Source organism: Brienomyrus brachyistius, chromosome 20 (assembly GCF_023856365.1).
Source record: "Brienomyrus brachyistius isolate T26 chromosome 20, BBRACH_0.4, whole genome shotgun sequence".
Classification (NCBI taxonomy): Eukaryota; Metazoa; Chordata; class Actinopteri; order Osteoglossiformes; family Mormyridae; genus Brienomyrus; species Brienomyrus brachyistius.
In genome coordinates this window covers 17732731-17759730 of record NC_064552.1, presented here as the reverse complement: position 1 = coordinate 17759730, position 27000 = coordinate 17732731, and the positions used below count along the sequence as shown (strand labels likewise).

Sequence of the window (27000 nt, the reverse complement as noted above, 5' to 3'; positions counted from 1 at the left end):
GCGCAAAACTGAGCCCATGACAGGTCCCACCGAGATTTGAACTCGGATCGCTGGATTCAGAGCCCAGAGTGCTAACCATTACACCATGGAACCAGCAGGTACATCGCAGCCCAAGGCGGAGAGGAGGTCCAAGACTCACGTCACGTGCTGCCAGAACCCGGGATTGAACCAGGGACCTTTAGATCTTCAGTCTAACGCTCTCCCAACTGAGCTATTCCGGCACAACCGTGAGCTCCACTCTTGCCGTTTTCTGCCTCTTTCTTTGGAGCCCATCTCCCCACCTGAGCCACATGCAGTGAATGTCAACCTGGAGCAGCAGCAAGCTATGAGAAGTGTCCGATTTTAAGCCATAGTACGGTACACGAGTCAGGTGAGAGGCTCTTCTCAAGCTAACACGAGACTGTTGCTCAACAAAGACAATATGTCAGACAGTGGAATGTGTGAGAAAGTGCACAGATGCAAGGATGGGCAGGAAGGCGGTCAGAAGTGTGAAGCTGAGATGCCTCTGTGTAGTTTTTAGCTAGGGGAACTGTAATGAGCCAGCCTCAGGGCTCCGCTTGCCAGGGGTTGAGCGGAAATGTGGAGTACCTGTCTTGAGATAAGACTGAATTAGCTGGAGTTCAGCGCTGAGTGTACAGTTATTAAAAGAGCCGCTTTGCATTGGCCGGGAATCGAACCCGGGCCTCCCGCGTGGCAGGCGAGAATTCTACCACTGAACCACCCATGCAAACACACGAGACCGGCTTTCCGCCGAAAGACCGGAAAAATTGCTAAAGCAAAAACGGAGTGATGACAGCTCATTTCACACAACTGTTAAGATCAACGGAGTATTTATAAATTGAAGTGCTTGAAGCACAAGAACTCTGGGACCTTCTAGTGGAAGTGCTGCTTCGGGATGCTTGACAACTCCGTCGACTTTTCCAATAAATGCCTCCAAAAAAGCTCGTTCCATCAGAAACTTGTAAACAACACCAGAAGGAAGCATGGTTTTACAGTGCGGGTTGGATTTTTCTTCAAGAACTACTATGCTCTTTGAGCAAATAGTGTATGTAGACGTACACTTTGCCAGTATACTTGCTGCAGAATTGTCAGCTAAGAGAAATGCGTGTATCCTCCATTTCTTTTTCTCACCACGACGCAGGTGAATCTGGCACGACTGTGTTCTTATCATCACGTCGGACACTTTCATTTTCCCTACCTCTGATCTCCAAGCACTCCGACCTCCGGGAGAAAGAGAAAGCGTGGCCCGTATGGGGATCGAACCCATGACCTTGGCGTTATTAGCACCACGCTCTAACCAGCTGAGCTAACCGGCCAAGCGGCAGAAAAGGTCGGCTACACCACATGCAAAAAGTGCAAAAGAAACGTTTTTGGGCAAGAGTGCTCCTTGGGGCGCAAAACTGAGCCCATGACAGGTCCCACCGAGATTTGAACTCGGATCGCTGGATTCAGAGCCCAGAGTGCTAACCATTACACCATGGAACCAGCTGGTACATTGCAGCCCAAGGCGGAGAGGAGGTCCAAGACTCACGTCACGTGCTGCCAGAACCCGGGATTGAACCAGGGACCTTTAGATCTTCAGTCTAACGCTCTCCCAACTGAGCTATTCCTGCACAACCGTGAGCTCCACTCTTGCCGTTTTCTGCCTCTTTCTTTGGAGCCCATCTCCCCACCTGAGCCACATGTAGGGAATGTCAACCTGGAGCAGCAGCAAGCTATGGGAAGTGTCCGATTTTAAGCCATAGTACGGTACATGAGTCAGGTGAGAGGCTCTTCTCAAGCTAACACGAGACTGTTGCTCAACAAAGACAATATGTCAGACAGTGGAATGTGTGAGAAAGTGCACAGATGCAAGGATGGGCAAGAAGGCGGTCAGAAGTGTGAAGCTGAGATGCCTCTGTGTAGTTTTTAGCTAGGGGAACTGTAATGAGCCAGCCTCAGGGCTCCGCTTGCCAGGGGTTGAGCGGAAATGTGGAGTACCTGTCTTGAGATAAGACTGAATTAGCTGGAGTTCAGCGCTGAGTGTACAGTTATTAAAAGAGCCGCTTTGCATTGGCCGGGAATTGAACCCGGGCCTCCCGCGTGGCAAGCGAGAATTCTACCACTGAACCACCCATGCAAACACACGAGACCGGCTTTCCGCCGAAAGACCGGAAAAATTGCTAAAGCAAAAACGGAGTGATGACAGCTCATTTCACACAACTGTTAAGATCAACGGAGTATTTATAAATTGAAGTGCTTGAAGCACAAGAACTCTGGGACCTTCTAGTGGAAGTGCTGCTTCGGGATGCTTGACAACTCCGTCGACTTTTCCAATAAATGCCTCCAAAAAAGCTCGTTCCATCAGAAACTTGTAAACAACACCAGAAGGCAGCATGGTTTTACAGTGCGGGTTGGATTTTTCTTCAAGAAGTACTACGCTCTTTGAGCAAATTGTGTATGTAGACGTACACTTTGCCAGTCCACTTGCTGCAGAATTGTCAGCTAAGAGAAATGCGTGTATCCTCTATTTCTTTTTCTCATCACGACGCAGGTGAATCTGGCACGACTGTGTTCTTATAATCACGTCGGACACTTTCATTTTCCTTACCTCTGATCTCCAAGCGCTCCGACCACCGGGAGAAAGAGAAAGCTTGGCCCGTATGGGGATCGAACCCATGACCTTGGCGTTATTAGCACCACGCTCTAACCAGCTGAGCTAACCGGCCAAACGGCAGAAAAGGTCGGCTACACCACATGCAAAAAGTGCAAAAGAAACGTTTTTGGGCAAGAGTGCGCCTTGGGGCGCAAAACTGAGCCCATGACAGGTCCCACCGAGATTTGAACTCGGATCGCTGGATTCAGAGCCCAGAGTGCTAAACATTACACCATGGAACCAGCGGGTACATCGCAGCCCAAGGCAGAGACGAGCTCCAAGACTCACGTCACGTGCTGCCAGAACCCGGGATTGAACCAGGGACCTTTAGATCTTCAGTCTAACGCTCTCCCAACTGAGCTATTCCGGCACAACCGTGAGCTCCACTCTTGCCGTTTTCTGCCTCTTTCTTTGGAGCCCATCTCCCCACCTGAGCCACATGTAGTGAATGTCAACCTGGAGCAGCAGCAAGCTATGAGAAGTGTCCGATTTTAAGCCATAGTACACGAGTCAGGTGAGAGGCTCTTCTCAAGCTAACACGAGACTGTTGCTCAACAAAGACAATATGTCAGACAGTGGAATGTGTGAGAAAGTGCACAGATGCAAGGATGGGCAAAAAGGCGGTCAGAAGTGTGAAGCTGAGATGCCTCTGTGTAGTTTTTAGCTAGGGGAACTGTAATGAGCCAGCCTCAGGGCTCCGCTTGCCAGGGGTTGAGCGGAAATGTGGAGTACCTGTCTTGAGATAAGACTGAATTAGCTGGAGTTCAGCGCTGAGTGTACAGTTATTAAAAGAGCCGCTTTGCATTGGCCAGGAATCGAACCCGGGCCTCCCGCGTGGCAGGCGAGAATTCTACCACTGAACCACCCATGCAAACACACGAGACCGGCTTTCCGCCGAAAGACCGGAAAAATTGCTAAAGCAAAAACGGAGTGATGACAGCTCATTTCACACAACTGTTAAGATCAACGGAGTATTTATAAATTGAAGTGCTTGAAGCACAAGAACTCTGGGACCTTCTAGTGGAAGTGCTGCTTCGGGATGCTTGACAACTCCGTCGACTTTTCCAGTAAATGCCTCCAAAAAAGCTCGTTCCATCAGAAACTTGTAAACAACACCAGAAGGCAGCATGGTTTTACAGTGCGGGTTGGATTTTTCTTCAAGAACTACTACGCTCTTTGAGCAAATTGTGTATGTAGACGTACACTTTGCCAGTCCACTTGCTGCAGAATTGTCAGCTAAGAGAAATGTGTGTATCCTCCATTTCTTTTTCTCACCACGACGCAGGTGAATCTGGCACGACTGTGTTCTTATAATCACGTCGGACACTTTCATTTTCCTTATCTCTGATCTCCAAGCACTCCGACCACCGGGAGAAAGAGAAAGCGTGGCCCGTATGGGGATCGAACCCATGACCTTGGCGTTATTAGCACCACGCTCTAACCAGCTGAGCTAACCGGCCAAGCGGCAGAAATGGTCGGCTACACCACATGCAAAAAGTGCAAAAGAAACGTTTTTGGGCAAGAGTGCGCCTTGGGGCGCAAAACTGAGCCCATGACAGGTCCCACCGAGATTTGAACTCGGATCGCTGGATTCAGAGCCCAGAGTGCTATCCGTTACACCATGGAACCAGCGGGTACATCGCAGCCCAAGGCGGAGACGAGCTCCAAAACTCACGTCACGTGCTGCCAGAACCCGGGATTGAACCAGGGACCTTTAGATCTTCAGTCTAACGCTCTCCCAACTGAGCTATTCCTGCACAACCGTGAGCTCCACTCTTGCCGTTTTCTGCCTCTTTCTTTGGAGCCCATCTCCCCACCTGAGCCACATGTAGGGAATGTCAACCTGGAGCAGCAGCAAGCTATGGGAAGTGTCCGATTTTAAGCCATAGTACGGTACACGAGTCAGGTGAGAGGCTCTTCTCAAGCTAACACGAGACTGTTGCTCAACAAAGACAATATGTCAGACAGTGGAATGTGTGAGAAAGTGCACAGATGCAAGGATGGGCAAGAAGGCGGTCAGAAGTGTGAAGCTGAGATGCCTCTGTGTAGTTTTTAGCTAGGGGAACTGTAATGAGCCAGCCTCAGGGCTCCGCTTGCCAGGGGTTGAGCGGAAATGTGGAGTACCTGTCTTGAGATAAGACTGAATTAGCTGGAGTTCAGCGCTGAGTGTACAGTTATTAAAAGAGCCGCTTTGCATTGGCCGGGAATCGAACCCGGGCCTCCCGCGTGGCAGGCGAGAATTCTACCACTGAACCACCCATGCAAACACACGAGACCGGCTTTCCGCCGAAAGACCGGAAAAATTGCTAAAGCAAAAACGGAGTGATGACAGCTCATTTCACACAACTGTTAAGATCAACGGAGTATTTATAAATTGAAGTGCTTGAAGCACAAGAACTCTGGGACCTTCTAGTGGAAGTGCTGCTTCGGGATGCTTGACAACTCCGTCGACTTTTCCAATAAATGCCTCCAAAAAAGCTCGTTCCATGAGAAACTTGTAAACAACACCAGAAGGCAGCATGGTTTTACAGTGCGGGTTGGATTTTTCTTCAAGAACTACTATGCTCTTTGAGCAAATAGTGTATGTAGACGTACACTTTGCCAGTCCACTTGCTGCAGAATTGTCAGCTAAGAGAAATGTGTGTATCCTCCATTTCTTTTTCTCACCACGACGCAGGTGAATCTGGCACGACTGTGTTCTTATAATCACGTCGGACACTTTCATTTTCCTTATCTCTGATCTCCAAGCACTCCGACCACCGGGAGAAAGAGAAAGCGTGGCCCGTATGGGGATCGAACCCATGACCTTGGCGTTATTAGCACCACGCTCTAACCAGCTGAGCTAACCGGCCAAGCGGCAGAAAAGGTCGGCTACACCACATGCAAAAAGTGCAAAAGAAACGTTTTTGGGCAAGAGTGCGCCTTGGGGCGCAAAACTGAGCCCATGACAGGTCCCACCGAGATTTGAACTCGGATCGCTGGATTCAGAGCCCAGAGTGCTATCCGTTACACCATGGAACCAGCGGGTACATCGCAGCCCAAGGCGGAGACGAGCTCCAAAACTCACGTCACGTGCTGCCAGAACCCGGGATTGAACCAGGGACCTTTAGATCTTCAGTCTAACGCTCTCCCAACTGAGCTATTCCGGCACAACCGTGAGCTCCACTCTTGCCGTTTTCTGCCTCTTTCTTTGGAGCCCATCTCCCCACCTGAGCCACATGTAGTGAATGTCAACCTGGAGCAGCAGCAAGCTATGAGAAGTGTCCGATTTTAAGCCATAGTACACGAGTCAGGTGAGAGGCTCTTCTCAAGCTAACACGAGACTGTTGCTCAACAAAGACAATATGTCAGACAGTGGAATGTGTGAGAAAGTGCACAGATGCAAGGATGGGCAAGAAGGCGGTCAGAAGTGTGAAGCTGAGATGCCTCTGTGTAGTTTTTAGCTAGGGGAACTGTAATGAGCCAGCCTCAGGGCTCCGCTTGCCAGGGGTTGAGCGGAAATGTGGAGTACCTGTCTTGAGATAAGACTGAATTAGCTGGAGTTCAGCGCTGAGTGTACAGTTATTAAAAGAGCCGCTTTGCATTGGCCAGGAATCGAACCCGGGCCTCCCGCGTGGCAGGCGAGAATTCTACCACTGAACCACCCATGCAAACACACGAGACCGGCTTTCCGCCGAAAGACCGGAAAAATTGCTAAAGCAAAAACGGAGTGATGACAGCTCATTTCACACAACTGTTAAGATCAACGGAGTATTTATAAATTGAAGTGCTTGAAGCACAAGAACTCTGGGACCTTCTAGTGGAAGTGCTGCTTCGGGATGCTTGACAACTCCGTCGACTTTTCCAGTAAATGCCTCCAAAAAAGCTCGTTCCATCAGAAACTTGTAAACAACACCAGAAGGAAGCATGGTTTTACAGTGCGGGTTGGATTTTTCTTCAAGAACTACTACGCTCTTTGAGCAAATTGTGTATGTAGACGTACACTTTGCCAGTCCACTTGCTGCAGAATTGTCAGCTAAGAGAAATGTGCGTATCCTCCATTTCTTTTTCTCACCACGACGCAGGTGAATCTGGCACGACTGTGTTCTTATAATCACGTCGGACACTTTCATTTTCCTTATCTCTGATCTCCAAGCACTCCGACCACCGGGAGAAAGAGAAAGCGTGGCCCGTATGGGGATCGAACCCATGACCTTGGCGTTATTAGCACCACGCTCTAACCAGCTGAGCTAACCGGCCAAGCGGCAGAAAAGGTCGGCTACACCACATGCAAAAAGTGCAAAAGAAACGTTTTTGGGCAAGAGTGCGCCTTGGGGCGCAAAACTGAGCCCATGACAGGTCCCACCGAGATTTGAACTCGGATCGCTGGATTCAGAGCCCAGAGTGCTATCCGTTACACCATGGAACCAGCGGGTACATCGCAGCCCAAGGCGGAGACGAGCTCCAAAACTCACGTCACGTGCTGCCAGAACCCGGGATTGAACCAGGGACCTTTAGATCTTCAGTCTAACGCTCTCCCAACTGAGCTATTCCTGCACAACCGTGAGCTCCACTCTTGCCGTTTTCTGCCTCTTTCTTTGGAGCCCATCTCCCCACCTGAGCCACATGTAGGGAATGTCAACCTGGAGCAGCAGCAAGCTATGGGAAGTGTCCGATTTTAAGCCATAGTACGGTACACGAGTCAGGTGAGAGGCTCTTCTCAAGCTAACACGAGACTGTTGCTCAACAAAGACAATATGTCAGACAGTGGAATGTGTGAGAAAGTGCACAGATGCAAGGATGGGCAAGAAGGCGGTCAGAAGTGTGAAGCTGAGATGCCTCTGTGTAGTTTTTAGCTAGGGGAACTGTAATGAGCCAGCCTCAGGGCTCCGCTTGCCAGGGGTTGAGCGGAAATGTGGAGTACCTGTCTTGAGATAAGACTGAATTAGCTGGAGTTCAGCGCTGAGTGTACAGTTATTAAAAGAGCCGCTTTGCATTGGCCGGGAATCGAACCCGGGCCTCCCGCGTGGCAGGCGAGAATTCTACCACTGAACCACCCATGCAAACACACGAGACCGGCTTTCCGCCGAAAGACCGGAAAAATTGCTAAAGCAAAAACGGAGTGATGACAGCTCATTTCACACAACTGTTAAGATCAACGGAGTATTTATAAATTGAAGTGCTTGAAGCACAAGAACTCTGGGACCTTCTAGTGGAAGTGCTGCTTCGGGATGCTTGACAACTCCGTCGACTTTTCCAATAAATGCCTCCAAAAAAGCTCGTTCCATGAGAAACTTGTAAACAACACCAGAAGGCAGCATGGTTTTACAGTGCGGGTTGGATTTTTCTTCAAGAACTACTATGCTCTTTGAGCAAATAGTGTATGTAGACGTACACTTTGCCAGTCCACTTGCTGCAGAATTGTCAGCTAAGAGAAATGTGTGTATCCTCCATTTCTTTTTCTCACCACGACGCAGGTGAATCTGGCACGACTGTGTTCTTATAATCACGTCGGACACTTTCATTTTCCTTATCTCTGATCTCCAAGCACTCCGACCACCGGGAGAAAGAGAAAGCGTGGCCCGTATGGGGATCGAACCCATGACCTTGGCGTTATTAGCACCACGCTCTAACCAGCTGAGCTAACCGGCCAAGCGGCAGAAAAGGTCGGCTACACCACATGCAAAAAGTGCAAAAGAAACGTTTTTGGGCAAGAGTGCGCCTTGGGGCGCAAAACTGAGCCCATGACAGGTCCCACCGAGATTTGAACTCGGATCGCTGGATTCAGAGCCCAGAGTGCTATCCGTTACACCATGGAACCAGCGGGTACATCGCAGCCCAAGGCGGAGACGAGCTCCAAAACTCACGTCACGTGCTGCCAGAACCCGGGATTGAACCAGGGACCTTTAGATCTTCAGTCTAACGCTCTCCCAACTGAGCTATTCCTGCACAACCGTGAGCTCCACTCTTGCCGTTTTCTGCCTCTTTCTTTGGAGCCCATCTCCCCACCTGAGCCACATGTAGGGAATGTCAACCTGGAGCAGCAGCAAGCTATGGGAAGTGTCCGATTTTAAGCCATAGTACGGTACACGAGTCAGGTGAGAGGCTCTTCTCAAGCTAACACGAGACTGTTGCTCAACAAAGACAATATGTCAGACAGTGGAATGTGTGAGAAAGTGCACAGATGCAAGGATGGGCAAGAAGGCGGTCAGAAGTGTGAAGCTGAGATGCCTCTGTGTAGTTTTTAGCTAGGGGAACTGTAATGAGCCAGCCTCAGGGCTCCGCTTGCCAGGGGTTGAGCGGAAATGTGGAGTACCTGTCTTGAGATAAGACTGAATTAGCTGGAGTTCAGCGCTGAGTGTACAGTTATTAAAAGAGCCGCTTTGCATTGGCCGGGAATCGAACCCGGGCCTCCCGCGTGGCAGGCGAGAATTCTACCACTGAACCACCCATGCAAACACACGAGACCGGCTTTCCGCCGAAAGACCGGAAAAATTGCTAAAGCAAAAACGGAGTGATGACAGCTCATTTCACACAACTGTTAAGATCAACGGAGTATTTATAAATTGAAGTGCTTGAAGCACAAGAACTCTGGGACCTTCTAGTGGAAGTGCTGCTTCGGGATGCTTGACAACTCCGTCGACTTTTCCAATAAATGCCTCCAAAAAAGCTCGTTCCATCAGAAACTTGTAAACAACACCAGAAGGCAGCATGGTTTTACAGTGCGGGTTGGATTTTTCTTCAAGAACTACTACGCTCTTTGAGCAAATTGTGTATGTAGACGTACACTTTGCCAGTCCACTTGCTGCAGAATTGTCAGCTAAGAGAAATGTGCGTATCCTCCATTTCTTTTTCTCACCACGACGCAGGTGAATCTGGCACGACTGTGTTCTTATAATCACGTCGGACACTTTCATTTTCCTTATCTCTGATCTCCAAGCACTCCGACCACCGGGAGAAAGAGAAAGCGTGGCCCGTATGGGGATCGAACCCATGACCTTGGCGTTATTAGCACCACGCTCTAACCAGCTGAGCTAACCGGCCAAGCGGCAGAAAAGGTCGGCTACACCACATGCAAAAAGTGCAAAAGAAACGTTTTTGGGCAAGAGTGCGCCTTGGGGCGCAAAACTGAGCCCATGACAGGTCCCACCGAGATTTGAACTCGGATCGCTGGATTCAGAGCCCAGAGTGCTATCCGTTACACCATGGAACCAGCGGGTACATCGCAGCCCAAGGCGGAGACGAGCTCCAAAACTCACGTCACGTGCTGCCAGAACCCGGGATTGAACCAGGGACCTTTAGATCTTCAGTCTAACGCTCTCCCAACTGAGCTATTCCTGCACAACCGTGAGCTCCACTCTTGCCGTTTTCTGCCTCTTTCTTTGGAGCCCATCTCCCCACCTGAGCCACATGTAGGGAATGTCAACCTGGAGCAGCAGCAAGCTATGGGAAGTGTCCGATTTTAAGCCATAGTACGGTACACGAGTCAGGTGAGAGGCTCTTCTCAAGCTAACACGAGACTGTTGCTCAACAAAGACAATATGTCAGACAGTGGAATGTGTGAGAAAGTGCACAGATGCAAGGATGGGCAAGAAGGCGGTCAGAAGTGTGAAGCTGAGATGCCTCTGTGTAGTTTTTAGCTAGGGGAACTGTAATGAGCCAGCCTCAGGGCTCCGCTTGCCAGGGGTTGAGCGGAAATGTGGAGTACCTGTCTTGAGATAAGACTGAATTAGCTGGAGTTCAGCGCTGAGTGTACAGTTATTAAAAGAGCCGCTTTGCATTGGCCGGGAATCGAACCCGGGCCTCCCGCGTGGCAGGCGAGAATTCTACCACTGAACCACCCATGCAAACACACGAGACCGGCTTTCCGCCGAAAGACCGGAAAAATTGCTAAAGCAAAAACGGAGTGATGACAGCTCATTTCACACAACTGTTAAGATCAACGGAGTATTTATAAATTGAAGTGCTTGAAGCACAAGAACTCTGGGACCTTCTAGTGGAAGTGCTGCTTCGGGATGCTTGACAACTCCGTCGACTTTTCCAATAAATGCCTCCAAAAAAGCTCGTTCCATCAGAAACTTGTAAACAACACCAGAAGGCAGCATGGTTTTACAGTGCGGGTTGGATTTTTCTTCAAGAACTACTATGCTCTTTGAGCAAATAGTGTATGTAGACGTACACTTTGCCAGTCCACTTGCTGCAGAATTGTCAGCTAAGAGAAATGCGTGTATCCTCCATTTCTTTTTCTCACCACGACGCAGGTGAATCTGGCACGACTGTGTTCTTATCATCACGTCGGACACTTTCATTTTCCCTACCTCTGATCTCCAAGCACTCCGACCACCGGGAGAAAGAGAAAGCGTGGCCCGTATGGGGATCGAACCCATGACCTTGGCGTTATTAGCACCATGCTCTAACCAGCTGAGCTAACCGGCCAAGCGGCAAAAAAGGTCCGCTACACCACATGCAAAAAGTGCGAAAGAAACGTTTTTGGGCAAGAGTGCGCCTTGGGGCGCAAAACTGAGCCCATGACAGGTCCCACCGAGATTTGAACTCGGATCGCTGGATTCAGAGCCCAGAGTGCTAACCATTACACCATGGAACCAGCAGGTACATCGCAGCCCAAGGCGGAGAGGAGGTCCAAGACTCACGTCACGTGCTGCCAGAACCCGGGATTGAACCAGGGACCTTTAGATCTTCAGTCTAACGCTCTCCCAACTGAGCTATTCCGGCACAACCGTGAGCTCCACTCTTGCCGTTTTCTGCCTCTTTCTTTGGAGCCCATCTCCCCACCTGAGCCACATGCAGTGAATGTCAACCTGGAGCAGCAGCAAGCTATGAGAAGTGTCCGATTTTAAGCCATAGTACGGTACACGAGTCAGGTGAGAGGCTCTTCTCAAGCTAACACGAGACTGTTGCTCAACAAAGACAATATGTCAGACAGTGGAATGTGTGAGAAAGTGCACAGATGCAAGGATGGGCAGGAAGGCGGTCAGAAGTGTGAAGCTGAGATGCCTCTGTGTAGTTTTTAGCTAGGGGAACTGTAATGAGCCAGCCTCAGGGCTCCGCTTGCCAGGGGTTGAGCGGAAATGTGGAGTACCTGTCTTGAGATAAGACTGAATTAGCTGGAGTTCAGCGCTGAGTGTACAGTTATTAAAAGAGCCGCTTTGCATTGGCCGGGAATTGAACCCGGGCCTCCCGCGTGGCAAGCGAGAATTCTACCACTGAACCACCCATGCAAACACACGAGACCGGCTTTCCGCCGAAAGACCGGAAAAATTGCTAAAGCAAAAACGGAGTGATGACAGCTCATTTCACACAACTGTTAAGATCAACGGAGTATTTATAAATTGAAGTGCTTGAAGCACAAGAACTCTGGGACCTTCTAGTGGAAGTGCTGCTTCGGGATGCTTGACAACTCCGTCGACTTTTCCAATAAATGCCTCCAAAAAAGCTCGTTCCATCAGAAACTTGTAAACAACACCAGAAGGAAGCATGGTTTTACAGTGCGGGTTGGATTTTTCTTCAAGAACTACTACGCTCTTTGAGCAAATAGTGTATGTAGACGTACACTTTGCCAGTATACTTGCTGCAGAATTGTCAGCTAAGAGAAATGCATCTATCCTCCATTTCTTTTTCTCACCACGACGCAGGTGAATCTGGCACGACTGTGTTCTTATCATCACGTCGGACACTTTCATTTTCCCTACCTCTGATCTCCAAGCACTCCGACCTCCGGGAGAAAGAGAAAGCGTGGCCCGTATGGGGATCGAACCCATGACCTTGGCGTTATTAGCACCACGCTCTAACCAGCTGAGCTAACCGGCCAAGCGGCAGAAAAGGTCGGCTACACCACATGCAAAAAGTGCAAAAGAAACGTTTTTGGGCAAGAGTGCTCCTTGGGGCGCAAAACTGAGCCCATGACAGGTCCCACCGAGATTTGAACTCGGATCGCTGGATTCAGAGCCCAGAGTGCTAACCATTACACCATGGAACCAGCGGGTACATCGCAGCCCAAGGCGGAGACGAGCTCCAAGACTCACGTCACGTGCTGCCAGAACCCGGGGTTGAACCAGGGACCTTTAGATCTTCAGTCTAACGCTCTCCCAACTGAGCTATTCCTGCACAACCGTGAGCTCCACTCTTGCCGTTTTCTGCCTCTGTCTTTGGAGCCCATCTCCCCACCTGAGCCACATGTAGGGAATGTCAACCTGGAGCAGCAGCAAGCTATGGGAAGTGTCCGATTTTAAGCCATAGTACGGTACACGAGTCAGGTGAGAGGCTCTTCTCAAGCTAACACGAGACTGTTGCTCAACAAAGACAATATGTCAGACAGTGGAATGTGTGAGAAAGTGCACAGGTGCAAGGATGGGCAAGAAGGCGGTCAGAAGTGTGAAGCTGAGATGCCTCTGTGTAGTTTTTAGCTAGGGGAACTGTAATGAGCCAGCCTCAGGGCTCCGCTTGCCAGGGGTTGAGCGGAAATGTGGAGTACCTGTCTTGAGATAAGACTGAATTAGCTGGAGTTCAGCGCTGAGTGTACAGTTATTAAAAGAGCCGCTTTGCATTGGCCGGGAATCGAACCCGGGCCTCCCGCGTGGCAGGCGAGAATTCTACCACTGAACCACCCATGCAAACACACGAGACCGGCTTTCCGCCGAAAGACCGGAAAAATTGCTAAAGCAACAACGGAGTGATGACAGCTCATTTCACACAACTGTTAAGATCAACGGAGTATTTATAAATTGAAGTGCTTGAAGCACAAGAACTCTGGGACCTTCTAGTGGAAGTGCTGCTTCGGGATGCTTGACAACTCCGTCGACTTTTCCAATAAATGCCTCCAAAAAAGCTCGTTCCATCAGAAACTTGTAAACAACACCAGAAGGAAGCATGGTTTTACAGTGCGGGTTGGATTTTTCTTCAAGAACTACTATGCTCTTTGAGCAAATAGTGTATGTAGACGTACACTTTGCCAGTATACTTGCTGCAGAATTGTCAGCTAAGAGAAATGCGTCTATCCTCCATTTCTTTTTCTCACCACGACGCAGGTGAATCTGGCACGACTGTGTTCTTATCATCACGTCGGACACTTTCATTTTCCCTACCTCTGATCTCCAAGCACTCCGACCTCCGGGAGAAAGAGAAAGCGTGGCCCGTATGGGGATCGAACCCATGACCTTGGCGTTATTAGCACCACGCTCTAACCAGCTGAGCTAACCGGCCAAGCGGCAGAAAAGGTCGGCTACACCACATGCAAAAAGTGCAAAAGAAACGTTTTTGGGCAAGAGTGCTCCTTGGGGCGCAAAACTGAGCCCATGACAGGTCCCACCGAGATTTGAACTCGGATCGCTGGATTCAGAGCCCAGAGTGCTAACCATTACACCATGGAACCAGCTGGTACATTGCAGCCCAAGGCGGAGAGGAGGTCCAAGACTCACGTCACGTGCTGCCAGAACCCGGGATTGAACCAGGGACCTTTAGATCTTCAGTCTAACGCTCTCCCAACTGAGCTATTCCTGCACAACCGTGAGCTCCACTCTTGCCGTTTTCTGCCTCTTTCTTTGGAGCCCATCTCCCCACCTGAGCCACATGCAGTGAATGTCAACCTGGAGCAGCAGCAAGCTATGAGAAGTGTACGATTTTAAGCCATAGTACGGTACACGAGTCAGGTGAGAGGCTCTTCTCAAGCTAACACGAGACTGTTGCTCATCAAAGACAATATGTCAGACAGTGGAATGTGTGAGAAAGTGCACAGATGCAAGGATGGGCAAGAAGGCGGTCAGAAGTGTGAAGCTGAGATGCCTCTGTGTAGTTTTTAGCTAGGGGAACTGTAATGAGCCAGCCTCAGGGCTCCACTTGCCAGGGGTTGAGCGGAAATGTGGAGTACCTGTCTTGAGATAAGACTGAATTAGCTGGAGTTCAGCGCTGAGTGTACAGTTATTAAAAGAGCCGCTTTGCATTGGCCGGGAATCGAACCCGGGCCTCCCGCGTGGCAGGCGAGAATTCTACCACTGAACCACCCATGCAAACACACGAGACCGGCTTTCCGCCGAAAGACCGGAAAAATTGCTAAAGCAAAAACGGAGTGATGACAGCTCATTTCACACAACTGTTAAGATCAACGGAGTATTTATAAATTGAAGTGCTTGAAGCACAAGAACTCTGGGACCTTCTAGTGGAAGTGCTGCTTCGGGATGCTTGACAACTCCGTCGACTTTTCCAATAAATGCCTCCAAAAAAGCTCGTTCCATCAGAAAGTTGTAAACAACACCAGAAGGCAGCATGGTTTTACAGTGCGGGTTGGATTTTTCTTCAAGAACTACTACGCTCTTTGAGCAAATTGTGTATGTAGACGTACACTTTGCCAGTCCACTTGCTGCAGAATTGTCAGCTAAGAGAAATGCGTGTATCCTCCATTTCTTTTTCTCACCACGACGCAGGTGAATCTGGCACGACTGTGTTCTTATAATCGCGTCGGCCACTTTCATTTTCCTTACCTCTGATCTCCAAGCACTCCGACCACCGGGAGAAAGAGAAAGCGTGGCCCGTATGGGGATCGAACCCATGACCTTGGCGTTATTAGCACCACGCTCTAAGCAGCTGAGCTAACCGGCCAAGCGGCAGAAAAGGTCGGCTACACCACATGCAAAAAGTGCAAAAGAAACGTTTTTGGGCAAGAGTGCGCCTTGGGGCGCAAAACTGAGCCCATGACAGGTCCCACCGAGATTTGAACTCGGATCGCTGGATTCAGAGCCCAGAGTGCTAACCATTACACCATAGAACCAGCGGGTACATCACAGCCCAAGGCGGAGACGAGCTCCAAGACTCACGTCACGTGCTGCCAGAACCCGGGATTGAACCAGGGACCTTTAGATCTTCAGTCTAACGCTCTCCCAACTGAGCTATTCCTGCACAACCGTGAGCTCCACTCTTGCCGTTTTCTGCCTCTTTCTTTGGAGCCCATCTCCCCACCTGAGCCACATGCAGTGAATGTCAACCTGGAGCAGCAGCAAGCTATGAGAAGTGTACGATTTTAAGCCATAGTACGGTACACGAGTCAGGTGAGAGGCTCTTCTCAAGCTAACACGAGACTGTTGCTCATCAAAGACAATATGTCAGACAGTGGAATGTGTGAGAAAGTGCACAGATGCAAGGATGGGCAAGAAGGCGGTCAGAAGTGTGAAGCTGAGATGCCTCTGTGTAGTTTTTAGCTAGGGGAACTGTAATGAGCCAGCCTCAGGGCTCCACTTGCCAGGGGTTGAGCGGAAATGTGGAGTACCTGTCTTGAGATAAGACTGAATTAGCTGGAGTTCAGCGCTGAGTGTACAGTTATTAAAAGAGCCGCTTTGCATTGGCCGGGAATCGAACCCGGGCCTCCCGCGTGGCAGGCGAGAATTCTACCACTGAACCACCCATGCAAACACACGAGACCGGCTTTCCGCCGAAAGACCGGAAAAATTGCTAAAGCAAAAACGGAGTGATGACAGCTCATTTCACACAACTGTTAAGATCAACGGAGTATTTATAAATTGAAGTGCTTGAAGCACAAGAACTCTGGGACCTTCTAGTGGAAGTGCTGCTTCGGGATGCTTGACAACTCCGTCGACTTTTCCAATAAATGCCTCCAAAAAAGCTCGTTCCATCAGAAAGTTGTAAACAACACCAGAAGGCAGCATGGTTTTACAGTGCGGGTTGGATTTTTCTTCAAGAACTACTACGCTCTTTGAGCAAATTGTGTATGTAGACGTACACTTTGCCAGTCCACTTGCTGCAGAATTGTCAGCTAAGAGAAATGCGTGTATCCTCCATTTCTTTTTCTCACCACGACGCAGGTGAATCTGGCACGACTGTGTTCTTATAATCGCGTCGGCCACTTTCATTTTCCTTACCTCTGATCTCCAAGCACTCCGACCACCGGGAGAAAGAGAAAGCGTGGCCCGTATGGGGATCGAACCCATGACCTTGGCGTTATTAGCACCACGCTCTAACCAGCTGAGCTAACCGGCCAAGCGGCAGAAAAGGTCGGCTACACCACATGCAAAAAGTGCAAAAGAAACGTTTTTGGGCAAGAGTGCGCCTTGGGGCGCAAAACTGAGCCCATGACAGGTCCCACCGAGATTTGAACTCGGATCGCTGGATTCAGAGCCCAGAGTGCTAACCATTACACCATAGAACCAGCGGGTACATCACAGCCCAAGGCGGAGACGAGCTCCAAGACTCACGTCACGTGCTGCCAGAACCCGGGATTGAACCAGGGACCTTTAGATCTTCAGTCTAACGCTCTCCCAACTGAGCTATTCCGGCACAACTGTGAGCTCCACTCTTGCCGTTTTCTGCCTCTTTCTTTGGAGCCCATCTCCCCACCTGAGCCACATGCAGTGAATGTCAACCTGGAGCAGCAGCAAGCTATGAGAAGTGTCCGATTTTAAGCCATAGTACGGTACACGAGTCAGGTGAGAGGCTCTTCTCAAGCTAACACGAGACTGTTGCTCAACAAAGACAATATGTCAGACAGTGGAATGTGTGAGAAAGTGCACAGATGCAAGGATGGGCAAGAAGGCGGTCAGAAGTGTGAAGCTGAGATGCCTCTGTGTAGATTTTAGCTAGGGGAACTGTAATGAGCCAGCCTCAGGGCTCCGCTTGCCAGGGGTTGAGCAGAAATGTGGAGTACCTGTTTTTAGATGAGACTGAATTAGCTGGAGTTCAGTACTGAGTGTACAGTTATTAAAAGAGCCGCTTTGCATTGGCCGGGAATCGAACCCGGGCCTCCCGCGTGGCAGGCGAGAATTCTACCACTGAACCACCCATGCAAACACACGAGACCGGCTTTCCGCGGAAAGACCGGAAAAATTGCTAAAGCAAAAACGGAGTGATGACAGCTCATTTCACACAACTGTTAAGATCAACGGAGTATTTATAAATTGAAGTGCTTGAAGCACAAGAACTCTGGGACCTTCTAGTGGAAGTGCTGCTTCGGGATGCTTGACAACTCCGTCGACTTTTCCAATAAATGCCTCCAAAAAAGCTCGTTCCATCAGAAACTTGTAAACAACACCAGAAGGCAGCATGGTTTTACAGTGCGGGTTGGATTTTTCTTCAAGAACTACTACGCTCTTTGAGCAAATTGTGTATGTAGACGTACACTTTGCCAGTCCACTTGCTGCAGAATTGTCAGCTAAGAGAAATGCGTGTATCCTCCATTTCTTTTTCTCACCACGACGCAGGTGAATCTGGCACGACTGTGATCTTATAATCACGTCGGACACTTTCATTTTCCTTACCTCTGATCTCCAAGCACTCCGACCACCGGGAGAAAGAAAAAGCGTGGCCCGTATGGGGATCGAACCCATGACCTTGGCGTTATTAGCACCACGCTCTAAGCAGCTGAGCTAACCGGCCAAGCGGCAGAAAAGGTCGGCTACACCACATGCAAAAAGTGCAAAAGAAACGTTTTTGGGCAAGAGTGCGCCTTGGGGCGCAAAACTGAGCCCATGACAGGTCCCACCGAGATTTGAACTCGGATCGCTGGATTCAGAGCCCAGAGTGCTAACCATTACACCATGGAACCAGCGGGTACATCGCAGCCCAAGGCGGAGACGAGCTCCAAGACTCACGTCACGGGCTGCCAGAACCCGGGATTGAACCAGGGACCTTTAGATCTTCAGTCTAACGCGCTCCCAACTGAGCTATTCCGGCACAACCGTGAGCTCCACTCTTGCCGTTTTCTGCCTCTTTCTTTGGAGCCCATCTCCCCACCTGAGCCACATGCAGTGAATGTCAACCTGGAGCAGCAGCAAGCTATGAGAAGTGTCCGATTTTAAGCCATAGTACGGTACACGAGTCAGGTGAGAGGCTCTTCTCAAGCTAACACGAGACTGTTGCTCAACAAAGACAATATGTCAGACAGTGGAATGTGTGAGAAAGTGCACAGATGCAAGGATGGGCAAGAAGGCGGTCAGAAGTGTGAAGCTGAGATGCCTCTGTGTAGTTTTTAGCTAGGGGAACTGTAATGAGCCAGCCTCAGGGCTCCACTTGCCAGGGGTTGAGCGGAAATGTGGAGTACCTGTCTTGAGATAAGACTGAATTAGCTGGAGTTCAGCGCTGAGTGTACAGTTATTAAAAGAGCCGCTTTGCATTGGCCGGGAATTGAACCCGGGCCTCCCGCGTGGCAAGCGAGAATTCTACCACTGAACCACCCATGCAAACACACGAGACCGGCTTTCCGCGGAAAGACCGGAAAAATTGCTAAAGCAAAAACGGAGTGATGACAGCTCATTTCACACAACTGTTAAGATCAACGGAGTATTTATAAATTGAAGTGCTTGAAGCACAAGAACTCTGGGACCTTCTAGTGGAAGTGCTGCTTCGGGATGCTTGACAACTCCGTCGACTTTTCCAATAAATGCCTCCAAAAAAGCTCGTTCCATCAGAAAGTTGTAAACAACACCAGAAGGCAGCATGGTTTTACAGTGCGGGTTGGATTTTTCTTCAAGAACTACTACGCTCTTTGAGCAAATAGTGTATGTAGACGTACACTTTGCCAGTATACTTGCTGCAGAATTGTCAGCTAAGAGAAATGCATCTATCCTCCATTTCTTTTTCTCACCACGACGCAGGTGAATCTGGCACGACTGTGTTCTTATCATCACGTCGGACACTTTCATTTTCCCTACCTCTGATCTCCAAGCACTCCGACCTCCGGGAGAAAGAGAAAGCGTGGCCCGTATGGGGATCGAACCCATGACCTTGGCGTTATTAGCACCACGCTCTAACCAGCTGAGCTAACCGGCCAAGCGGCAGAAAAGGTCGGCTACACCACATGCAAAAAGTGCAAAAGAAACGTTTTTGGGCAAGAGTGCTCCTTGGGGCGCAAAACTGAGCCCATGACAGGTCCCACCGAGATTTGAACTCGGATCGCTGGATTCAGAGCCCAGAGTGCTAACCATTACACCATGGAACCAGCGGGTACATCGCAGCCCAAGGCGGAGACGAGCTCCAAGACTCACGTCACGTGCTGCCAGAACCCGCGATTGAACCAGGGACCTTTAGATCTTCAGTCTAACGCTCTCCCAACTGAGCTATTCCTGCACAACCGTGAGCTCCACTCTTGCCGTTTTCTGCCTCTGTCTTTGGAGCCCATCTCCCCACCTGAGCCACATGTAGGGAATGTCAACCTGGAGCAGCAGCAAGCTATGGGAAGTGTCCGATTTTAAGCCATAGTACGGTACACGAGTCAGGTGAGAGGCTCTTCTCAAGCTAACACGAGACTGTTGCTCAACAAAGACAATATGTCAGACAGTGGAATGTGTGAGAAAGTGCACAGGTGCAAGGATGGGCAAGAAGGCGGTCAGAAGTGTGAAGCTGAGATGCCTCTGTGTAGTTTTTAGCTAGGGGAACTGTAATGAGCCAGCCTCAGGGCTCCGCTTGCCAGGGGTTGAGCGGAAATGTGGAGTACCTGTCTTGAGATAAGACTGAATTAGCTGGAGTTCAGCGCTGAGTGTACAGTTATTAAAAGAGCCGCTTTGCATTGGCCGGGAATCGAACCCGGGCCTCCCGCGTGGCAGGCGAGAATTCTACCACTGAACCACCCATGCAAACACACGAGACCGGCTTTCCGCCGAAAGACCGGAAAAATTGCTAAAGCAAAAACGGAGTGATGACAGCTCATTTCACACAACTGTTAAGATCAACGGAGTATTTATAAATTGAAGTGCTTGAAGCACAAGAACTCTGGGACCTTCTAGTGGAAGTGCTGCTTCGGGATGCTTGACAACTCCGTCGACTTTTCCAATAAATGCCTCCAAAAAAGCTCGTTCCATCAGAAACTTGTAAACAACACCAGAAGGAAGCATGGTTTTACAGTGCGGGTTGGATTTTTCTTCAAGAACTACTATGCTCTTTGAGCAAATAGTGTATGTAGACGTACACTTTGCCAGTATACTTGCTGCAGAATTGTCAGCTAAGAGAAATGCGTCTATCCTCCATTTCTTTTTCTCACCACGACGCAGGTGAATCTGGCACGACTGTGTTCTTATCATCATGTCGGACACTTTCATTTTCCCTACCTCTGATCTCCAAGCACTCCGACCTCCGGGAGAAAGAGAAAGCGTGGCCCGTATGGGGATCGAACCCATGACCTTGGCGTTATTAGCACCACGCTCTAACCAGCTGAGCTAACCGGCCAAGCGGCAGAAAAGGTCGGCTACACCACATGCAAAAAGTGCAAAAGAAACGTTTTTGGGCAAGAGTGCTCCTTGGGGCGCAAAACTGAGCCCATGACAGGTCCCACCGAGATTTGAACTCGGATCGCTGGATTCAGAGCCCAGAGTGCTAACCATTACACCATGGAACCAGCTGGTACATTGCAGCCCAAGGCGGAGAGGAGGTCCAAGACTCACGTCACGTGCTGCCAGAACCCGGGATTGAACCAGGGACCTTTAGATCTTCAGTCTAACGCTCTCCCAACTGAGCTATTCCTGCACAACCGTGAGCTCCACTCTTGCCGTTTTCTGCCTCTTTCTTTGGAGCCCATCTCCCCACCTGAGCCACATGCAGTGAATGTCAACCTGGAGCAGCAGCAAGCTATGAGAAGTGTACGATTTTAAGCCATAGTACGGTACACGAGTCAGGTGAGAGGCTCTTCTCAAGCTAACACGAGACTGTTGCTCATCAAAGACAATATGTCAGACAGTGGAATGTGTGAGAAAGTGCACAGATGCAAGGATGGGCAAGAAGGCGGTCAGAAGTGTGAAGCTGAGATGCCTCTGTGTAGTTTTTAGCTAGGGGAACTGTAATGAGCCAGCCTCAGGGCTCCACTTGCCAGGGGTTGAGCGGAAATGTGGAGTACCTGTCTTGAGATAAGACTGAATTAGCTGGAGTTCAGCGCTGAGTGTACAGTTATTAAAAGAGCCGCTTTGCATTGGCCGGGAATCGAACCCGGGCCTCCCGCGTGGCAGGCGAGAATTCTACCACTGAACCACCCATGCAAACACACGAGACCGGCTTTCCGCGGAAAGACCGGAAAAATAGCTAAAGCAAAAACGGAGTGATGACAGCTCATTTCACACAACTGTTAAGATCAACGGAGTATTTATAAATTGAAGTGCTTGAAGCACAAGAACTCTGGGACCTTCTAGTGGAAGTGCTGCTTCGGGATGCTTGACAACTCCGTCGACTTTTCCAATAAATGCCTCCAAAAAAGCTCGTTCCATCAGAAACTTGTAAACAACACCAGAAGGCAGCATGGTTTTACAGTGCGGGTTGGATTTTTCTTCAAGAACTACTACGCTCTTTGAGCAAATTGTGTATGTAGACGTACACTTTGCCAGTCCACTTGCTGCAGAATTGTCAGCTAAGAGAAATGCGTGTATCCTCCATTTCTTTTTCTCACCACGACGCAGGTGAATCTGGCACGACTGTGATCTTATAATCACGTCGGACACTTTCATTTTCCTTACCTCTGATCTCCAAGCACTCCGACCACCGGGAGAAAGAAAAAGCGTGGCCCGTATGGGGATCGAACCCATGACCTTGGCGTTATTAGCACCACGCTCTAAGCAGCTGAGCTAACCGGCCAAGCGGCAGAAAAGGTCGGCTACACCACATGCAAAAAGTGCAAAAGAAACGTTTTTGGGCAAGAGTGCGCCTTGGGGCGCAAAACTGAGCCCATGACAGGTCCCACCGAGATTTGAACTCGGATCGCTGGATTCAGAGCCCAGAGTGCTAACCATTACACCATGGAACCAGCGGGTACATCGCAGCCCAAGGCGGAGACGAGCTCCAAGACTCACGTCACGGGCTGCCAGAACCCGGGATTGAACCAGGGACCTTTAGATCTTCAGTCTAACGCGCTCCCAACTGAGCTATTCCGGCACAACCGTGAGCTCCACTCTTGCCGTTTTCTGCCTCTTTCTTTGGAGCCCATCTCCCCACCTGAGCCACATGCAGTGAATGTCAACCTGGAGCAGCAGCAAGCTATGAGAAGTGTCCGATTTTAAGCCATAGTACGGTACACGAGTCAGGTGAGAGGCTCTTCTCAAGCTAACACGAGACTGTTGCTCAACAAAGACAATATGTCAGACAGTGGAATGTGTGAGAAAGTGCACAGATGCAAGGATGGGCAAGAAGGCGGTCAGAAGTGTGAAGCTGAGATGCCTCTGTGTAGTTTTTAGCTAGGGGAACTGTAATGAGCCAGCCTCAGGGCTCCACTTGCCAGGGGTTGAGCGGAAATGTGGAGTACCTGTCTTGAGATAAGACTGAATTAGCTGGAGTTCAGCGCTGAGTGTACAGTTATTAAAAGAGCTGCTTTGCATTGGCCGGGAATCGAACCCGGGCCTCCCGCGTGGCAGGCGAGAATTCTACCACTGAACCACCCATGCAAACACACGAGACCGGCTTTCCTCCGAAAGACCGGAAAAATTGCTAAAGCAAAAACGGAGTGATGACAGCTCATTTCACACAACTGTTAAGATCAACGGAGTATTTATAAATTGAAGTGCTTGAAGCACAAGAACTCTGGGACCTTCTAGTGGAAGTGCTGCTTCGGGATGCTTGACAACTCCGTTGACTTTTCCAATAAATGCCTCCAAAAAAGCTCGTTCCATCAGAAAGTTGTAAACAACACCAGAAGGCAGCATGGTTTTACAGTGCGGGTTGGATTTTTCTTCAAGAACTACTACGCTCTTTGAGCAAATTGTGTATGTAGACGTACACTTTGCCAGTCCACTTGCTGCAGAATTGTCAGCTAAGAGAAATGCGTGTATCCTCCATTTCTTTTTCTCACCACGACGCAGGTGAATCTGGCACGACTGTGTTCTTATAATCGCGTCGGCCACTTTCATTTTCCTTACCTCTGATCTCCAAGCACTCCGACCACCGGGAGAAAGAGAAAGCGTGGCCCGTATGGGGATCGAACCCATGACCTTGGCGTTATTAGCACCACGCTCTAAGCAGCTGAGCTAACCGGCCAAGCGGCAGAAAAGGTCGGCTACACCACATGCAAAAAGTGCAAAAGAAACGTTTTTGGGCAAGAGTGCGCCTTGGGGCGCAAAACTGAGCCCATGACAGGTCCCACCGAGATTTGAACTCGGATCGCTGGATTCAGAGCCCAGAGTGCTAACCATTACACCATAGAACCAGCGGGTACATCACAGCCCAAGGCGGAGACGAGCTCCAAGACTCACGTCACGTGCTGCCAGAACCCGGGATTGAACCAGGGACCTTTAGATCTTCAGTCTAACGCTCTCCCAACTGAGCTATTCCGGCACAACTGTGAGCTCCACTCTTGCCGTTTTCTGCCTCTTTCTTTGGAGCCCATCTCCCCACCTGAGCCACATGCAGTGAATGTCAACCTGGAGCAGCAGCAAGCTATGAGAAGTGTCCGATTTTAAGCCATAGTACGGTACACGAGTCAGGTGAGAGGCTCTTCTCAAGCTAACACGAGACTGTTGCTCAACAAAGACAATATGTCAGACAGTGGAATGTGTGAGAAAGTGCACAGATGCAAGGATGGGCAAGAAGGCGGTCAGAAGTGTGAAGCTGAGATGCCTCTGTGTAGATTTTAGCTAGGGGAACTGTAATGAGCCAGCCTCAGGGCTCCACTTGCCAGGGGTTGAGCGGAAATGTGGAGTACCTGTCTTGAGATAAGACTGAATTAGCTGGAGTTCAGCGCTGAGTGTACAGTTATTAAAAGAGCTGCTTTGCATTGGCCGGGAATCGAACCCGGGCCTCCCGCGTGGCAGGCGAGAATTCTACCACTGAACCACCCATGCAAACACACGAGACCGGCTTTCCTCCGAAAGACCGGAAAAATTGCTAAAGCAAAAACGGAGTGATGACAGCTCATTTCACACAACTGTTAAGATCAACGGAGTATTTATAAATTGAAGTGCTTGAAGCAAAAGAACTCTGGGACCTTCTAGTGGAAGTGCTGCTTCGGGATGCTTGACAACTCCGTTGACTTTTCCAATAAATGCCTCCAAAAAAGCTCGTTCCATCAGAAAGTTGTAAACAACACCAGAAGGCAGCATGGTTTTACAGTGCGGGTTGGATTTTTCTTCAAGAACTACTACGCTCTTTGAGCAAATTGTGTATGTAGACGTACACTTTGCCAGTCCACTTGCTGCAGAATTGTCAGCTAAGAGAAATGCGTGTATCCTCCATTTCTTTTTCTCACCACGACGCAGGTGAATCTGGCACGACTGTGTTCTTATAATCGCGTCGGCCACTTTCATTTTCCTTACCTCTGATCTCCAAGCACTCCGACCACCGGGAGAAAGAGAAAGCGTGGCCCGTATGGGGATCGAACCCATGACCTTGGCGTTATTAGCACCACGCTCTAAGCAGCTGAGCTAACCGGCCAAGCGGCAGAAAAGGTCGGCTACACCACATGCAAAAAGTGCAAAAGAAACGTTTTTGGGCAAGAGTGCGCCTTGGGGCGCAAAACTGAGCCCATGACAGGTCCCACCGAGATTTGAACTCGGATCGCTGGATTCAGAGCCCAGAGTGCTAACCATTACACCATAGAACCAGCGGGTACATCACAGCCCAAGGCGGAGACGAGCTCCAAGACTCACGTCACGTGCTGCCAGAACCCGGGATTGAACCAGGGACCTTTAGATCTTCAGTCTAACGCTCTCCCAACTGAGCTATTCCGGCACAACTGTGAGCTCCACTCTTGCCGTTTTCTGCCTCTTTCTTTGGAGCCCATCTCCCCACCTGAGCCACATGCAGTGAATGTCAACCTGGAGCAGCAGCAAGCTATGAGAAGTGTCCGATTTTAAGCCATAGTACGGTACACGAGTCAGGTGAGAGGCTCTTCTCAAGCTAACACGAGACTGTTGCTCAACAAAGACAATATGTCAGACAGTGGAATGTGTGAGAAAGTGCACAGATGCAAGGATGGGCAAGAAGGCGGTCAGAAGTGTGAAGCTGAGATGCCTCTGTGTAGATTTTAGCTAGGGGAACTGTAATGAGCCAGCCTCAGGGCTCCGCTTGCCAGGGGTTGAGCAGAAATGTGGAGTACCTGTTTTTAGATGAGACTGAATTAGCTGGAGTTCAGTACTGAGTGTACAGTTATTAAAAGAGCCGCTTTGCATTGGCCGGGAATCGAACCCGGGCCTCCCGCGTGGCAAGCGAGAATTCTACCACTGAACCACCCATGCAAACACACGAGACCGGCTTTCCGCCGAAAGACCGGAAAAATTGCTAAAGCAAAAACGGAGTGATGACAGCTCATTTCACACAACTGTTAAGATCAACGGAGTATTTATAAATTGAAGTGCTTGAAGCACAAGAACTCTGGGACCTTCTAGTGGAAGTGCTGCTTCGGGATGCTTGACAACTCCGTCGACTTTTCCAATAAATGCCTCCAAAAAAGCTCGTTCCATCAGAAAGTTGTAAACAACACCAGAAGGCAGCATGGTTTTACAGTGCGGGTTGGATTTTTCTTCAAGAACTACTACGCTCTTTGAGCAAATAGTGTATGTAGACGTACACTTTGCCAGTATACTTGCTGCAGAATTGTCAGCTAAGAGAAATGCATCTATCCTCCATTTCTTTTTCTCACCACGACGCAGGTGAATCTGGCACGACTGTGTTCTTATCATCACGTCGGACACTTTCATTTTCCCTACCTCTGATCTCCAAGCACTCCGACCTCCGGGAGAAAGAGAAAGCGTGGCCCGTATGGGGATCGAACCCATGACCTTGGCGTTATTAGCACCACGCTCTAACCAGCTGAGCTAACCGGCCAAGCGGCAGAAAAGGTCGGCTACACCACATGCAAAAAGTGCAAAAGAAACGTTTTTGGGCAAGAGTGCTCCTTGGGGCGCAAAACTGAGCCCATGACAGGTCCCACCGAGATTTGAACTCGGATCGCTGGATTCAGAGCCCAGAGTGCTAACCATTACACCATGGAACCAGCTGGTACATCGCAGCCCAAGGCGGAGACGAGCTCCAAGACTCACGTCACGTGCTGCCAGAACCCGCGATTGAACCAGGGACCTTTAGATCTTCAGTCTAACGCTCTCCCAACTGAGCTATTCCTGCACAACCGTGAGCTCCACTCTTGCCGTTTTCTGCCTCTGTCTTTGGAGCCCATCTCCCCACCTGAGCCACATGTAGGGAATGTCAACCTGGAGCAGCAGCAAGCTATGGGAAGTGTCCGATTTTAAGCCATAGTACGGTACACGAGTCAGGTGAGAGGCTCTTCTCAAGCTAACACGAGACTGTTGCTCAACAAAGACAATATGTCAGACAGTGGAATGTGTGAGAAAGTGCACAGGTGCAAGGATGGGCAAGAAGGCGGTCAGAAGTGTGAAGCTGAGATGCCTCTGTGTAGTTTTTAGCTAGGGGAACTGTAATGAGCCAGCCTCAGGGCTCCGCTTGCC

At 49.8% G+C, this 27000-nt stretch overlaps 30 non-coding genes across 30 annotated transcripts; all 30 read right to left on the bottom strand.

The window, feature by feature from the left end:
- Positions 1-21: 21 nt before the first annotated feature.
- On the bottom strand, positions 22-93 carry trnaq-cug (transfer RNA glutamine (anticodon CUG)). The gene has a single exon. It is a non-coding gene; the product is annotated as a tRNA-Gln (tRNA).
- Positions 94-148: 55 nt separating this feature from the next.
- trnaf-gaa (transfer RNA phenylalanine (anticodon GAA)) lies at positions 149-221 on the bottom strand. Its single transcript has one exon. It is a non-coding gene; the product is annotated as a tRNA-Phe (tRNA).
- Positions 222-1242: 1021 nt separating this feature from the next.
- trnai-aau (transfer RNA isoleucine (anticodon AAU)) lies at positions 1243-1316 on the bottom strand. The gene has a single exon. It is a non-coding gene; the product is annotated as a tRNA-Ile (tRNA).
- A 97-nt stretch (positions 1317-1413) lies between these two features.
- trnaq-cug (transfer RNA glutamine (anticodon CUG)) lies at positions 1414-1485 on the bottom strand. Its single transcript has one exon. It is a non-coding gene; the product is annotated as a tRNA-Gln (tRNA).
- A 1149-nt stretch (positions 1486-2634) lies between these two features.
- trnai-aau (transfer RNA isoleucine (anticodon AAU)) lies at positions 2635-2708 on the bottom strand. The gene has a single exon. It is a non-coding gene; the product is annotated as a tRNA-Ile (tRNA).
- Positions 2709-2932: 224 nt separating this feature from the next.
- trnaf-gaa (transfer RNA phenylalanine (anticodon GAA)) lies at positions 2933-3005 on the bottom strand. The gene has a single exon. It is a non-coding gene; the product is annotated as a tRNA-Phe (tRNA).
- Positions 3006-4021: 1016 nt separating this feature from the next.
- Positions 4022-4095, bottom strand: trnai-aau (transfer RNA isoleucine (anticodon AAU)). The gene has a single exon. It is a non-coding gene; the product is annotated as a tRNA-Ile (tRNA).
- A 1318-nt stretch (positions 4096-5413) lies between these two features.
- Positions 5414-5487, bottom strand: trnai-aau (transfer RNA isoleucine (anticodon AAU)). Its single transcript has one exon. It is a non-coding gene; the product is annotated as a tRNA-Ile (tRNA).
- A 224-nt stretch (positions 5488-5711) lies between these two features.
- Positions 5712-5784, bottom strand: trnaf-gaa (transfer RNA phenylalanine (anticodon GAA)). The gene has a single exon. It is a non-coding gene; the product is annotated as a tRNA-Phe (tRNA).
- A 1016-nt stretch (positions 5785-6800) lies between these two features.
- On the bottom strand, positions 6801-6874 carry trnai-aau (transfer RNA isoleucine (anticodon AAU)). The gene has a single exon. It is a non-coding gene; the product is annotated as a tRNA-Ile (tRNA).
- A 1318-nt stretch (positions 6875-8192) lies between these two features.
- On the bottom strand, positions 8193-8266 carry trnai-aau (transfer RNA isoleucine (anticodon AAU)). Its single transcript has one exon. It is a non-coding gene; the product is annotated as a tRNA-Ile (tRNA).
- Positions 8267-9584: 1318 nt separating this feature from the next.
- On the bottom strand, positions 9585-9658 carry trnai-aau (transfer RNA isoleucine (anticodon AAU)). The gene has a single exon. It is a non-coding gene; the product is annotated as a tRNA-Ile (tRNA).
- A 1489-nt stretch (positions 9659-11147) lies between these two features.
- trnaq-cug (transfer RNA glutamine (anticodon CUG)) lies at positions 11148-11219 on the bottom strand. Its single transcript has one exon. It is a non-coding gene; the product is annotated as a tRNA-Gln (tRNA).
- Positions 11220-11274: 55 nt separating this feature from the next.
- On the bottom strand, positions 11275-11347 carry trnaf-gaa (transfer RNA phenylalanine (anticodon GAA)). The gene has a single exon. It is a non-coding gene; the product is annotated as a tRNA-Phe (tRNA).
- Positions 11348-12368: 1021 nt separating this feature from the next.
- trnai-aau (transfer RNA isoleucine (anticodon AAU)) lies at positions 12369-12442 on the bottom strand. The gene has a single exon. It is a non-coding gene; the product is annotated as a tRNA-Ile (tRNA).
- A 97-nt stretch (positions 12443-12539) lies between these two features.
- Positions 12540-12611, bottom strand: trnaq-cug (transfer RNA glutamine (anticodon CUG)). The gene has a single exon. It is a non-coding gene; the product is annotated as a tRNA-Gln (tRNA).
- A 1149-nt stretch (positions 12612-13760) lies between these two features.
- Positions 13761-13834, bottom strand: trnai-aau (transfer RNA isoleucine (anticodon AAU)). Its single transcript has one exon. It is a non-coding gene; the product is annotated as a tRNA-Ile (tRNA).
- A 97-nt stretch (positions 13835-13931) lies between these two features.
- On the bottom strand, positions 13932-14003 carry trnaq-cug (transfer RNA glutamine (anticodon CUG)). The gene has a single exon. It is a non-coding gene; the product is annotated as a tRNA-Gln (tRNA).
- Positions 14004-16544: 2541 nt separating this feature from the next.
- Positions 16545-16618, bottom strand: trnai-aau (transfer RNA isoleucine (anticodon AAU)). The gene has a single exon. It is a non-coding gene; the product is annotated as a tRNA-Ile (tRNA).
- Positions 16619-16842: 224 nt separating this feature from the next.
- trnaf-gaa (transfer RNA phenylalanine (anticodon GAA)) lies at positions 16843-16915 on the bottom strand. The gene has a single exon. It is a non-coding gene; the product is annotated as a tRNA-Phe (tRNA).
- A 1192-nt stretch (positions 16916-18107) lies between these two features.
- trnaq-cug (transfer RNA glutamine (anticodon CUG)) lies at positions 18108-18179 on the bottom strand. The gene has a single exon. It is a non-coding gene; the product is annotated as a tRNA-Gln (tRNA).
- A 1149-nt stretch (positions 18180-19328) lies between these two features.
- Positions 19329-19402, bottom strand: trnai-aau (transfer RNA isoleucine (anticodon AAU)). The gene has a single exon. It is a non-coding gene; the product is annotated as a tRNA-Ile (tRNA).
- Positions 19403-19499: 97 nt separating this feature from the next.
- Positions 19500-19571, bottom strand: trnaq-cug (transfer RNA glutamine (anticodon CUG)). The gene has a single exon. It is a non-coding gene; the product is annotated as a tRNA-Gln (tRNA).
- Positions 19572-20720: 1149 nt separating this feature from the next.
- On the bottom strand, positions 20721-20794 carry trnai-aau (transfer RNA isoleucine (anticodon AAU)). Its single transcript has one exon. It is a non-coding gene; the product is annotated as a tRNA-Ile (tRNA).
- Positions 20795-20891: 97 nt separating this feature from the next.
- On the bottom strand, positions 20892-20963 carry trnaq-cug (transfer RNA glutamine (anticodon CUG)). The gene has a single exon. It is a non-coding gene; the product is annotated as a tRNA-Gln (tRNA).
- Positions 20964-22283: 1320 nt separating this feature from the next.
- On the bottom strand, positions 22284-22355 carry trnaq-cug (transfer RNA glutamine (anticodon CUG)). The gene has a single exon. It is a non-coding gene; the product is annotated as a tRNA-Gln (tRNA).
- Positions 22356-23802: 1447 nt separating this feature from the next.
- trnaf-gaa (transfer RNA phenylalanine (anticodon GAA)) lies at positions 23803-23875 on the bottom strand. Its single transcript has one exon. It is a non-coding gene; the product is annotated as a tRNA-Phe (tRNA).
- A 1319-nt stretch (positions 23876-25194) lies between these two features.
- Positions 25195-25267, bottom strand: trnaf-gaa (transfer RNA phenylalanine (anticodon GAA)). Its single transcript has one exon. It is a non-coding gene; the product is annotated as a tRNA-Phe (tRNA).
- Positions 25268-26288: 1021 nt separating this feature from the next.
- On the bottom strand, positions 26289-26362 carry trnai-aau (transfer RNA isoleucine (anticodon AAU)). Its single transcript has one exon. It is a non-coding gene; the product is annotated as a tRNA-Ile (tRNA).
- A 97-nt stretch (positions 26363-26459) lies between these two features.
- trnaq-cug (transfer RNA glutamine (anticodon CUG)) lies at positions 26460-26531 on the bottom strand. Its single transcript has one exon. It is a non-coding gene; the product is annotated as a tRNA-Gln (tRNA).
- Positions 26532-27000: the final 469 nt, after the last annotated feature.